Genomic DNA, 14,401 nt, shown 5'->3' on the forward strand with positions numbered 1-14,401 from the left:
AGTGAAAATGGGCTTCTACTGTGCTTTTTTATAATTTATTATTTAGGTCTCATATACAACAGGTACAGTAGGTCTATTTTTTTGAGAGTTTTTTGGACTAATTCTCTGCAGTTTTCAACTCGCACCCTATTACATTGAGTGAGTTGTATGTTTAAAATGGTTAAACATCTGTATGCGAGTTTGGGGCATGTGAGTAGTGGAATTGTAAGGACCATGTAAGTTTGCATGTTCCCGCTTCCTATTACATGTGCGAGGTCTAAAAAAAAAAGTGTCAATTTAGCACTAAGTGGGTCATTCAGACCTGATCGCCTGCTAGGTTTTTTCGCTGCGCTGCGATTAGGTCAGAACTGCACATGCGTATGCACCGCAATGCGCATGTCCATCCCACGGGTACAAAGCTGATCGTTGCTGTGCGATGGACTGTACGAAGAATCCATTCGTTCAGCCAATCGCAAGGTGATTGACAGGAAGAAGGCGTTTGTGGGTGGCAACTGACCGTTTTCTGGGAGTGTTTGGAGAAACGCAGGCGTGTCCAAGTGTTTGCTGTCCAAGTGCCGCTCCACGGCTGCAGCAGACGCCGTGGGCTGTGTGGGCGTCCGCTGCAACCGGCTCCAGGGACAGGCACTAGAGGTCAGTAATCTGGGGGCACAGCTACTGGGAGCATAACTGTGGCCACGCCCCTATTTTTTTGCGTGCACAAACTGTTTTGCCGCGGGGGGGGGGGGGGGGGGCGCCAGTGGAAACTTTCACACTGGGCGCCACAAGGTGTAGAACCGGCCCTGAATACACTCCCCTATGGGCAGCGACTATCTGCTTGCAGCAGTACAGAAAACCCCAGCGACCGATCAGGTCTGAATTAGGCCCTAAACTCGAACCTTTTCAGATCTTACAACTTATTGCATTCCATCCTATAAATCAGTCACCTGGTTACTCCCTGAGCATATAGACACTATAAACTGGAATGCACATACCTGTCTGTCATTGGGGGGAATTACAATATTAAGATAGGGGGTATAAAAATACCATAAAAATAATAAAATGTATTAAAAAAAACAATAGACAACAAAAATACATGAACATTCTATTTTAGTCCGCAACTTTATACAAAACCTGACATAAAGATGCCAAATTCTGTATCTCTATAAATGTAAGAAGTCATTAAAGATATTTTGCAGTATAATTCTAGCATAACAACAGTAGTGCTAAATTAGCAAAGGGACAGATTAATAGCTCAGTGTAATTTTCTACATGATTGCAGTTTTGGTTCATCAGGACACGCTTGTTTAAAACTAGACATGTAGTATTTATGAACTCATTCTAGCATAGTATGAAGTACAGAAATATGGAAACAAGTTTTCAATTGCTTAGCTTGTCTGTTAATTGGGAGAATCAGTGAATACTGGAGTCATATTTTATTGATGTAGACCAGAGGTTCCCAAATGCGGTCCTCAAGGCACCCCAACAGTCCAGGTTTTAGGTATATCCATGTCTCAGCACAGATGGTTAAATCAAACTGACTAAGGTGCTAATCAAGTCACCTGTGGCCAAGCATGGATACATTTAAAACCAGGACCGTTGGGGTGCCTTGAGGACCACGTTTGGGAACCTCTGATGTAGACAAAAATCTTGAAAAAAATGCTGAAAAAGTCAATACAGATACCTGGCACCGAAAGGGTTAAAAGAAAGGCAGATATGCATTTTTTTTCTACAGGCTCGGAATAAGTTTATGGGGAAACATGTTTGATACATTAAGGTTAGTTCTTTTCATTCATAAAAAAACATTTCTGAATTGCAAAGTAAACATCTGTGTAATGGACAGATCCTTAAACACAAGAGCAGCAGGTAGTGCAGGGTGTGACCAGGTAGGAAACTGGTGGGAATATGAAACGATTATGAAGATCGCTCATGTTTATGGGTGTCAAAGGTACATCGTTAATTTGTGGAGTATTAACATACACTTTTACCTATTAAATGAATCCCATAGTGCGCTCTACGAACGCATGCAAGGTAAATACAAGGTATAGAACTTCATTAATTTCCGCATTGGTTCTTTTCAATAAAGTGAATCAAAGTGTTATACCGTCGGAAATATCTGACAGTATAAACAGGATGTATTTTGGTTGAATCAATCTTTTATCCTGGTACAGCTGCCTGTTTTGCTCTGTGATGTTTATGAGCGAATCTGATTTCCATGTTGATCCAGGCACTAATTGAATCATCTGTTTCACAAAGAAGTCTCCTCAGTAACACACATTTGTTGCATTGCAGCTCAATACAAAAGAGCGGGTCACGTGGTTCCACTGCGTGAGCTGGCATCCTCTCATCCAACAGATGGTATATGCTGTTTAAGCGCAGCACACTCCATATTAACATTTGTTATTATGATAATTACTACTGAAATTCCTACCACCATAGATAACAGATTAATGCTTAATTTCTGCAAAATAGAGATTTTGAGTCCAAGAATATGACACTTTAAATTCAATAGCAAGCTACTTTACGCAGTACCGGAACATTGTGGGTACATGGAGTCCTTTCATCTCTGTTCTAAGAGAAATGACAAATGAATTGTTTTGATGTCATGTTATAATAGCATTCCAATGTTCAGCAAATTAATTGAGAAAAAGAAAACAAGTCTTCAAGAAAATAAAAAAATAAAAAATTGCGCCGAGGACACAAACGAAGTCATAGTCAGCAGAACAAGAAAAGGATTTATTTATTTCTTTTTTAATTCCCAAACATCTAAATTCAGCCAAAAAATGCCTTCGTTTTGTTTCTTGCCAGCAGGTACAGTAGATGATATGATTTAATGATAGAATATGCAAGGCTAGGCAGCCTGGAGAAGCGGTGGGTGGGTGGAACCTAGGGTCTAATTTAGACCTGATTGCTGCTGTGCGTTTTCACACAGCGGGCGATCAAGTCTGAACTGCACATGCGCCGACACTGCAGTGCACCGGCGCATGCCAGAGATACGATCGGCACCTCTGCCTGATTGACAGGCAGAGGCGTTCGCTGGGTGAGAGGGGGCAGGCCGGCGGCATTGATCTGTCGTTTTGAGGATGTGGTCTGGGCAATGCAGGCGTGCCGAGACCATGCAGGGGTGGGCCGCTGCATTGTGTGACGTCACACGCAGCCGCTGCGACCCGGGGAGCGATAGGTAGCTCCATGCCAGCGCGCAGGAGCTGTGCTGGTAGGGAGCTACTTTTCAGGTACAAAAGTATCGCCGCCGTGCAATGCTTTAGTACCTGTGCGGCAGGGGGAGGGCCAGACATGTGTGGCGGACTCGCCCTTTGCCGGGTGTCCCCCCGCATGTCAGGGTGGCTGATCGTAGCATTTTGCACGGCTATGATCAGGTCTGAATTAGGCCCCTAGAGTGAGTAGTTTGCATTATCACTTTGCATCTGCACGGCTGTAAAGCAATGACACAGTGTGCAACATAACACAGTAGTTGGTTTAACAATATTGCATAAGTTGTGCCAATAAGTCTCAACCACACGTCTAAAGTATTGTAAGAAAGGGGGCATTGCTATATCACAATGGGGTGTGGACATGTTTAATGGGTTTGACAGCATAAACCCAGGCGTATCTAGCTAACGGGGATGTCTAATCCTCATGTCCTCCTCACCAGTAGACGATACAGTGCAAGATAAGCGATGTGGCCACCAGGCAGTTGCCCAGTGGCCTCCACACACAGGGAGGCTCCAATTCAGAACTACATGACCTGTGAAGGGTGCCACTATGACATATGCATGACATAATGTGAACTACAGTGTGTTTAATACAGTTGTGTTACTGGGGGTATTTAATACTTTATAATAATATCTCTAGCATATCATATTGACAGTTTTATAAATAGGGGCCCCCACAAGTTATTTTCCATGTGGCTCCCACAAACCTTAATCTAGCCCTGGCTAGATGTACTCTTTATTTGCTGCTCTTCTCAGATGTGGTGGTAAGTGGGTCATACTTCCCAACATTCTGCCGAATAGGACATAGGTGCCCACAGTCAGGACAGCGGCACAGACCCCCTTAAATTGGAAAAGTACGGTACCACCTAAATTGGGACAGATGGGAAATATGAAGTTGGCTAATCTCTCAAAGTATCTTGGACACTCGCAGATTAGGGTGAAACATGCCGTGGGGATGCCTTGCCCCCTCCTCTTGATAATGCCAATTGTCACTTGTGTCATCAATATTGGCCACTCAGTGTTGGCGAATTTAGTGTCAAATGTCTAGTTGACATAAATGGTGTCATCAAGTCCACCTCTTCTCATAATGTCCAGAAACAAGTCTAAAAAGTATACAATAGAGTTAAACCAGAAGATGTGCGCTAATCGGAAAAATAAAATATGAAATGGTACTTCCCTTACACAACCTCTGTCGTGGGATTTACCGTATTATTCCAATAACATGGATCCATATGTGAAAAAGAAATTAAAATATATAGTGTAATACGTTCAAAATAACAATTTTTAATACAATACACTAGCAATATAAAATCATTGTGCATCAGTTTGCTGCAAGCAAAGGTGGTAGATGGGAAATTACCAGAGGATGGAAATATTTGAGGCTGTAAATAGTGCCTTTAAGTTCTGGTTGGCTAAAAAAACATCAGATATCTTTGAAATCAAGTGAAAGTGGTTAGTCTGTCATACAGCCTTGATGAAGGGAGAGATCCTGAAACGCGTCGGCACTGTATGACAGACTAACCACTGCTGAAGGAAGATTTACCAGACGAACGGAGGATTGTGGAGAATTAGGTTCCGGAGCCGATATCTCCCTTGGGTAACATCTCAAACGCAATCACTTCATATAAATCTGGTAAACCCCCACCTTCACTTGATTTCAAAGATATCTGATGTTTTTTTAGCCAACCAGAACTTAAAGGCACTATTTACAGCCTCAAATATTTCCATCCTCTGGTAATTTCCCATCTACCACCTTTGCTTGCAGCAAACTGATGCACAATGATTTTATATTGCTAGTGTATTGTATTAAAAATTGTTATTTTGAACGTATTACACTATATATTTTAATTTCTTTTTCACATATGGATCCATGTTATTGGAATAATACGGTAAATCCCACGACAGAGGTTGTGTAAGGGAAGTACCATTTCATATTTTATTTTTCCGATTAGCGCATATCTTCTGGTTTAACTCTATTGTATACGCTTCTATTTGGGTATTGGGGATACCTCCTTGACCAGTCGATTTGCAGCTTGCATCGGTTGGCGCCACGACTCTTCTCTATTTCAAACTATAAAAAGTCTAAAAAGTAGATGCATTCTTAGTGTATTCTGTTTGCTGTTGTGTTGGTTTATGTTTCTAAGTAGAAGTGCTGTAATAGGATGTCACAGTATATGTTGGGTCTTATAGACTGCCACCTGCTGGACAGAACAATAAACTCTGCCAGTTGTCAGGCTTTGCTTAGCAAAAAGATATTCGAAATGGGGGAAGAATCTGCTGAAAGTTAGTTGAGTCACTTTTTGCTTTTCATCTACAATACATGGACAGCAAGGAACATAAGAATGAAACGTCGCCCTGCAGGTTCAGCCAGACCTCTTACAGATTGAAATTGATAGAGCCAAGCACACCCCTAGTGATCCAAGGAAGAGATGAGTGCTGGATATTTAAATAAGGCAGATGTTCAGCAAAACAACATGTAATGCTTGTTATTCTTTAGTGAAGCCAATTCACTGAATTTCTGCTTTATTCTATTATAGACATAACTATTATAAACAGCAACATAGTACACTATGTTGACAAAAGTGATTGGACGCTGACAGCAAATAGATCAACGAGATTTTATTGACGTCAGTACTTTGTAGGTTATTCACGTACAGACACCTTTCTTGGCAAAGTGTCCTGGACAACAGCAGGCGGTATGTTTTGCAATTCCGACTTAAGTACTGTGACCAACTGTGACACTGGAGAAAGTTGAGTCAGTCTAGAACGCACTCCAATTTGTCCCAGAAGTTCTCAATAGGGTTAAAATCTGGACTCGTTGCTGGCCAGTCCATTCGGGTTTCCGAATTGTCTGTATACCAGTCCAGCGTCACCCTGGAAACTTGATAGCTGGCATTGTTGCTCTGATAAAAAAAACATTTGTAATTTCCATAGAACTGCAATAATGTAGGAAGCACAGAGTTATTGAGAATATCTCTATACTTCTCAGAGTTAATTTGACCATGCATTACAACAAATGGATCCATGACAAAGCAGCTGAAACAGCCACACAGCATAACGTCACCACCTACATGCTTTACTGTAGGTACGTACTGTACACTCTGGCATCAGACGTTCTCCTGGCAATCTCCAAAAACAAACACTTTCATCTGCTTTAAAAATGTGTACACCGTGATTTGTCACTCCGTAACACTCGCAGACATTATTCCACTGTCCAGTTTTTGCTCTTTTTACACCACTGTAAGCGCTGGGCTGCATTCGTCTTTGTGTTTCGAGGTTTATGAGCATCTGCTCGCGCATAATATCTAAGTGCAGAAAAGGATGACGAATGACTCACGGGTGCGCGCAATAGTTCACACTGGACGATGTGGACAATTTATCATTACGAATCGTCTACAAAATTGTCTAGTGTGTACCAAGCTTAAGTGCTGTGCACATGTGCAGCTAACATCCATGCATGCACACAGTCGGCCTAATTGAGACCTGACCGCTGTGCTGCAAATTACACTGTCCTGTGATCAGATAGTCGCTGCCCAGGGGAAGTGAAAATTCACCCCATGCAAGTGTGTGAATGCGTATGTACACTGTAAGAAAATTCCCCTCAGTCAGCGGACAGCTGCAAAACCGTTCGCATCACACTCACCATCGAATGTTTTTCCCATTCTGTGCAGTGTGTGCAGTCTGTGCGTAGCTCAATACTTACTCCTCCAGTGTGAAGAAATCAGGCTGATCGGGTCTGGAGCTGATGTCACACAACCGCTCTGAAAACGCTTTGGAACGCCTGCATTTTTCCTGACACTCCCAGAAAACGGCCAGTTACCACCCACAAACATCCTTTTCCTGTCAATCACCTTGCGAATGCCCGTGCGATCGAATCTGTCGCTGTTCGGCGTAGTCCCTGCGCATTGCGGTACATACATCGATCAGGTCTGAATCAGGCCCAGTGATTTAACCTAGAGGCGATCCAGTGAAGTATCTCCAGCTCTTCTGAACACCATTAATGTGTACAGCTAATTCAATCCTGAGATAAATCATTTCAGTCTGCTGTTCCCATAAATCAATGAGGGAAGTCCTGTGACAAAGGCCATATCTGTAACAGGTGCCGGACGTGTGGTGCACATGGGTTCTCAGGTAAAGGGGGCTCACGCCACCACTCTGCTTCCCAGAACTAGGTCAGATCTGATTATTTATCTGGCTCTAGCTTCAAAAATACAGCCACTGGCCAAGGGTATAGCTACAATAGGTGCAGGGAGTGTAGCTGCTATGGGGCCTAGAGCTGAGAGGGGCCCACCTTCCCTGTCACAGTTACATGTATTATTAAAATTTTTCACCATTGGGTGCTATATAGGGGCTTACTAATGTTTGCCTTGGGTTATGCAATATATCTAGCTATGCCCCTGTATCTACCCACTGTAGTGTGGTAGAAATTAAATGGATGGTTGTTATAATTTTACATAATATGAACTGGGGCATTGTAATGGAGCATGATATGAAGTGGAGGCATAATATGAACTGGGGACACTGTCATAATGTGAATTGAGGGTACTGTGTTACAAATGTTTACTGGCAGACCTACAATGTGACATAAGGTGAACTAGAAAACTACTATGGGGCTTAATATAAACCAAGGCACTACAATGGTTCATAAACTGAAATATTATGGGTCAAAAACATAACAACTGCTGCGGAGAGGTATCTCTCTAGAAGCATTGGGACAGGGGCCTCTTCAAAATGTTGCTATGGGGCCCAGAAAGTTCTGGCTACATGTTATACAGTATTCTACACTTGTACTTGTGCCATTTTTACAAGTGAGCCCAAGCAAAAACCTAAACACAAGCCCACCCTTTATTAAAATGCCCTTGCATGTGACAGCCATTCTCCAGAGAACTCTGCAATTTGCTTAAAATACAACATGTAGCACATATAATAACTATCTAATTATAACTAGAGATGTGCACCAGAAATTTTTCGGGTTTTGTGTTTTGGTTTTGGATTCGGTTCCGCGGCCGTGTTTTGGATTCAGACGCGTTTTGGCAAAACCTCCCTGAAAATTTTTTGTCGGATTCGGGTGTGTTTTGGATTCGGGTGTTTTTTTACAGAAAACCCTCAAAAACAGCTTAAATCATAGAATTTGGGGGTCATTTTGATCCCATAGTATTATTAACCTCAATAACCATAATTTCCACTCATTTCCAGTCTATTCTGAACACCTCACACCTCACAATATTATTTTTTGTCCTAAAATTTGCACCGAGGTCGCTGGATGACTAAGCTAAGCAACCCAAGTGGGCGGCACAAACACCTGGCCCATCTAGGAGTGGCACTGCAGCGTCAGACAGGATGGCACTTAAAAAAATTGGCCCCAAGCATCACATGATGCAAAGATAAATAAATAAAAAAAGAGGTGCAAGATGGAATTGTCCTTGGACCTTAAGTTGTATAAACAGGACATGCACACTTTAACAAACCCATCATTTCAGCGACAGGGTCTGCCACATGACTGTGACTGAAATGACTGGTTGGTTTGGGCCCACACCAAAAAAAGAAGCAATCTCCTTGCTCAAACTGGCTCTACAGAGGCAAGATGTCCACCTCATCATCATCCTCCGATTTCTCACCCCTTTCACTGTGTACATCCACCTCCTCACAGAGTATTAATTCGTCCCCACTGGAATCCACCATCTCAGGTCCCTGTTTACTTTCTGGAGGCAATTGATGGTGAATGTCTCCACAGAGGAATTGATTATAATTCATTTTAATGAACATCATCTTCTCCACATTTTGTGGAAGTAACCTCGTACGCCGATCGCTGACAAGGTGACCGGCTGCACTAAACACTCTTTCAGAGTACACACTGGAGGGGGGGGGGCCAACTTAGGTAAAATAAAGCCAGTTTGTGCAAGGGCCTCCAAATTGCCTCTTTTTCCTGCCAGTATACGTACGGACTGTCTGACGTGCCTGTTGGATGCTGTCACTCATATAATCCTCCACCATTCTTTCAATGGTGAGAGAATCATATGCAGTGACAGTAGACGACATGTCAGTAATCGTTGGCAGGTCCTTCAGTCCGGACCAGATGTCAGCACTCGCTCCAGACTGCCCTGCATCCCCGCCAGCAGGTGGGCTTGGAATTCTTAGCCTTTTCCTCGCAGCCCCAGTTGCGGGAGAATGTGAAGGAGGAGCTGTTGACGGGTCACGTTCCGCTTGAGTTGACAAGTGTCTCACCAGCAGGTCTTTGAACCTCTGCAGACTTGTGTCTGTCGGAAAGAGAGATACAACGTAGGCTTTAAACCTAGTATCGAGCACGGTGGCCAAAATGTAGTGCTCTGATTTCAACAGATTGACCAACCATGAATCCTGGTTAAGCGAATTAAGGGCTCAATCCACAAGTCCCACATGCCTAGCAGAATCTCTCTCCGTTTTAGCTCCTCCTTCAGTCTCTCCAGCTGCTTCTGCAAAAGCCTGATGAGGGGAATGACCTGACTCAGGCTGGCATTGTCTGAACTGACTTCACGTGTGGCAAGTTCAAAGGGTTGCAGAACCTTGCACAACGCTGAAATCATTCTCCACTGTGCTTGAGTGAGGTGCATTCCCCCTCCTTTGCCTATATCGTAGGCAGATGTATAAGCTTGAATGGCCTTTTGCTGCTCCTCCATCCTCTGAAGCATATATAGGGTTGAATTCCACCTCGTTACCACCTCTTCCTTCAGATGGCAGGGCAGGTTCAGGAGTGTTTGCTGGTGCTCCAGTCTTTGACACGCGGTGGCTGAATGCCGAAAGTGGCCCGCAATTCTTTGGGCCACCGACAGCATCTCTTGCATGCCCCTGTCGTTTTTAAAAAAAAATCTGCACCACCAAATTCAAGGTATGTGCAAAACATGGGACGTGCTGGAATTTGCCCATATGTAATGCACGCACAATATTAGCGGCGTTGTCCGATGCCACAAATCCCCAGGAGAGTTCAATTTGGGTTAAGCCAATCTGCGATGATGTTCCTCAGTTTCCGTAAGAGGTTGTCAGCTGTGTGCCTCTTATGGAAAGCGGTGATACAAAGCGTAGCCTGCCTAAGAACGAGTTGGCATTTGCGAGATGCTGCTACTGGTGCCGCCGCTGCTGTTCTTGTTGCGGGAGGCAATACATCAACCCAGTGGGCTGTCACAGTCATATAGTCCTGAGTCTACCTGCTCCACTTGTCCACATGTCCGTGGTTAAGTGGACATTGGGTACAACTGCATTTTTTAGGACATTGGTGAGTCTTTTTCTGATGTCTGTGTACATTCTCGGTATCACCTGCCTAGAGAAGTGGAACCTGGATGGTATTTGGTACAGGGGACACACTACCTCAAGAAATTCTCTAAATCCCTGTGAACTAACGCCGGATACCAGACGCACGTCTAACACCAACACAGCTACCAAGGCCTGAGTTATCTGCTTTGCAACAGGATGACTGCTGTGATATTTCATCTTCCTCGCAAAGGACTGTTGACAGTCAATTGCAACTGGAAGTAGTACAAGTGGTCTTCCGACTTCCCCTCTGGGATGGTGATCGACTCCCAGAACAACAATAGCAGCGCCAGCAGCAGTAGGCGTTACGCTGAAGGATCCATCGGAGGAATCCCAGTCAGGAGAGGACTTATCAGACTTGCCAGTGACATGGCCTGCAGGACTATTGGCGTTCCTGTCTAAGGAGGAAATTGACACTGAGGGAGTTGGTGGTGTGGTTTGCACTGGGAGCTTAGGTACAAGAGGAAGAAGGGATTTAGTTGTCAGTGGACTGCTTCCACTGTCACACAAAGTTTTTGAACTTGTCAATGACTTCTGATGAATGCGCTCCAGGTGACGTATAAGGGAGGATGTTCCTAGGTGTTTAACGTCCTTACCCCTACTTCAGTGGTTTCCAAACTTTTTTGAATCACGGCGCCCTAGAATATTAGAATTTTTTTCACGGCACCCCCAGGCCAAAAATTTCTTATTGAGAAATTTAGAAAGAAATATTACATTAAGTAGACTGAGTTTATATGTCATCCTTAGGGTCAGTTGTGTGGTGAGGGACAAGATTTGCTTCTGTTTGGCCACATATTTTATGACTGGCAGCCACCAGCACTGGTTTTGCCTATTACATTGACCATGAATAATTTGAATTGGTCCTTGACCACCAACCCAGGGCACCCCTGCAAGTGTCCCGAGGCACCCCAGGGAGCCACGGCACACAGTTTGGGAACCTCTGCCCTACTTATTACAGCTTGACAAAGGCAACACATGGCTTGACACCTGTTGTCTGCATTTCTGTTGAAATAATTCCACACGAAGAGGTGATTTTTTTTGTATTTTTACCAGGCATGTCAATGGCCTTATTCATCCCACGGACAACAGGTGTCTCCCCGGGTGCCTGACTTAAACAAACCACCTCACCATCAGAATCCTCCTTGTCAATTTCCTCCTCAGCGCCAGCAACACCCATATCCTCATCCTGGTGTACTTCAACAGTGACATCTTCAATTTGACTATCAGGAACTGGACTGTGGGTGCTCCTTCCAGCACTTCCAGGGGGCGTGCAAATGGTGGAAGGAGCCACCTCTTTCCGTCCAGTGTTGGGAAGGTCAGGCATCGCAACCGACACAATTGGACTCTCCTTGGGGATTTGTGATTTAGAAGAATGCACAGTTCTTTGCTGTGCTTTTGCTATCTTAACTCTTTCCAGTTTTCTAGCGGGAGGATGAGTGCTTCCATCCTCATGTGAAGCTGAACCACTAGCCTTGAACATAGGCCAGGCCCTCAGCCGTTCCTTGCCACTCCGTGTCGTAAATGGCATATTGGCAAGTTTACGCTTCTCCTCAGACGCTTTCAATTTAGATTTTTGGGTCATTTTACTGAACTTTAGTTTTTTGGATTTTACATGCTCTCTACTATGACATTGGGCATCGGCCTTGGCAGACGATGTTGATGGCATTTCATCGTCTCTGCCATGACTAGTAGCAGCAGCTTCAGCACTAGGTGGAAGTGGATCTTGATCTTTCCCTATTTCACCCTCCACATTTTTGTTCTCCATTTATTAATGTGTGGAATTATATGCCAGTAATATTATTATATCAATAGCAATGGCCTACTGTACTGTACAACTATTTACTGTTGGTCACCAAAATGCTGCACTGTACTACTATATATACTGCTCACAAAAATGCATCACAGATATGGAATGGATACTTGCAGTGACACCGAGCTGCAAGATACAGCAATGGCCTACTGTACTGTACAACTATATACTGTTGGTCACCAAAATGCTGCACTGTACTACTATATATACTGCTCACAAAAATGCAGCACAGATATGGAATGGATACTTGCAGTGACACGGAGCTTCAAGATACAGCAATGGCCTACTGTACTGTACAACTATATACTGTTGGTTACCAAAATGCTGCACTGTACTACTCTATATACCGCTCACAAAAATGCAGCACAGATATGGAATGGATACTTGCAGTGACACAGAGAGGCAAGATGCAGCAATGGCCTACTGTACTATACAACTATATACTGTTGGTCACCAAAATGCTGCACTGTACTACTATATATACTGCTCACAAAAATGCAGCAAAGATATGGAATGGATACTTACAGTGACGGAGCTGCAAGATACAGCAATGGCCTACTGTACTGTACAACTATATACTGTTGGTCACCAAAATGCTGCACTGTACTACTATATATACTGCTCACAAAAATGCAGCACAGATATGGAATGGATACTTGCAGTGACACAGAGCTGCAAGATACAGCAATGGCCTACTGTACTGTACAACTATATACTGTTGGTCACCAAAATGCTGCACTGTACTACTATATATACTGCTCACAAAAATGCAGCACAGATATGGAATGAATACTTGCAGTGACACGGAGCTGCAAGATACAGCAATGGCCTACTGTACTGTACAACTATATACTGTTGGTCACCAAAATGCAGCACACTGAGCACAGATATTTGCAGCACACTGAGCACAGATACGGAGCTTTTCAGACAGACAACGTAGATATTTGTTGCACACTGAGCACAGATATTTGCAGCACACTGAGCACAGATATTTGCAGCACACTGAGCACAGATATTTGCAGCACACTGAGCACAGATATGCAGCTTTTCAGGCAGAGAACGTAGCCACGTCCTCTCCGTTCAATCTCCAATGCATGATTGAAAATGTCAGCAACACGCGGCTCTTTATATAAAATACGAATCTCGCGAGAATCCGACAGCGGGATGATGACGTTCGGCCGCGTTCAGGTTAACCGAGCAAGGCGGGAAGATCCGAGGCTGCCTCGGACCCGTGTAAAATAGGTGAAGTTCGGGGGGTTCGGATCTCGACGAACCGAACCCGCTCATCTCTAATTATAACCAACATACAATAATAAAATTGTTTCAACTAGAGATGAGCGGGATCGGTTCTCAGAGAACTGAACCCTACCGGACTACACGTCACGAGCCCGGATCCGAGTCAGGCTCGGGTTTTCCCGCCTGACTCGGAAACCAGAACGAGGCAAAACGTCATCATCCCGCTGTCAGATTCTCGCTGGGTTTGGATTCCATCTAAGGACCCTTTGCGTCGCCGCCATTTTCACTAGAGATGAGCGGGTTCGGTTTCTCTGAATCCGAACCCGCCAGAACTTCATGTTTTTTTTCACGGGTCCGAGCGACTCGGATCTTCCCGCCTTGCTCGGTTAACCCGAGCGCGCCCGAACGTCATCATGACGCTGTCGGATTCTCGCGAGGCTCGGATTCTATCGCGAGACTCGGATTCTATATAAGGAGCCGCGCGTCGCCGCCATTTTCACACGTGCATTGAGATTGATAGGGAGAGGACGTGGCTGGCGTCCTCTCCATTTAGATTATAAGAGACTGAGAGAGATTTACTGGAGCTGACTAGGAGGAGTACTGTTACTGTAGAAGTGTAGAGACTGAGTGGAGAGAGTTTACTAGTGAGGACAGTGCAGTTTACTTTATAATCCGTTCTCTGCCTGAAAAAAGCGATACACAGCACACAGTGACTCAGTCACATACCATATCTGTGTGCACTGCTCAGGCTCAGGCCAGTGTGCTGCATCATCTATTATCTATATATAATATTATATATATCTGTCTGACTGCTCAGCTCACACAGCTTATAATTGTGGGGGAGACTGGGGAGCACTACTGCAGTGCCAGTTATAGGTTATAG

At 44.2% G+C, this 14,401-nt stretch overlaps 1 protein-coding gene and 1 long non-coding RNA gene across 6 annotated transcripts in view; one reads left to right on the forward strand and one right to left on the reverse strand.

The window, feature by feature from the left end:
- The window catches only part of BLNK (B cell linker), a 438,756-nt gene that overhangs the window by 101,552 nt on the left and 322,803 nt on the right, over positions 1-14,401 (forward strand). The gene's annotated exons all lie outside the window — the stretch shown is intronic.
- Positions 1,081-14,401, reverse strand: part of LOC135056621 (uncharacterized) — a 274,060-nt gene continuing 260,739 nt past the window's right edge. For all 4 annotated transcript variants that reach the window (XR_010244033.1, XR_010244032.1, XR_010244034.1 and 1 more), the window contains one exon: positions 1,081-2,547. This is a non-coding gene — a long non-coding RNA (uncharacterized LOC135056621). The remainder of the gene's footprint in view (positions 2,548-14,401) is intronic.

This window comes from Pseudophryne corroboree, chromosome 3 (assembly GCF_028390025.1).
Source record: "Pseudophryne corroboree isolate aPseCor3 chromosome 3, aPseCor3.hap2, whole genome shotgun sequence".
Classification (NCBI taxonomy): Eukaryota; Metazoa; Chordata; class Amphibia; order Anura; family Myobatrachidae; genus Pseudophryne; species Pseudophryne corroboree.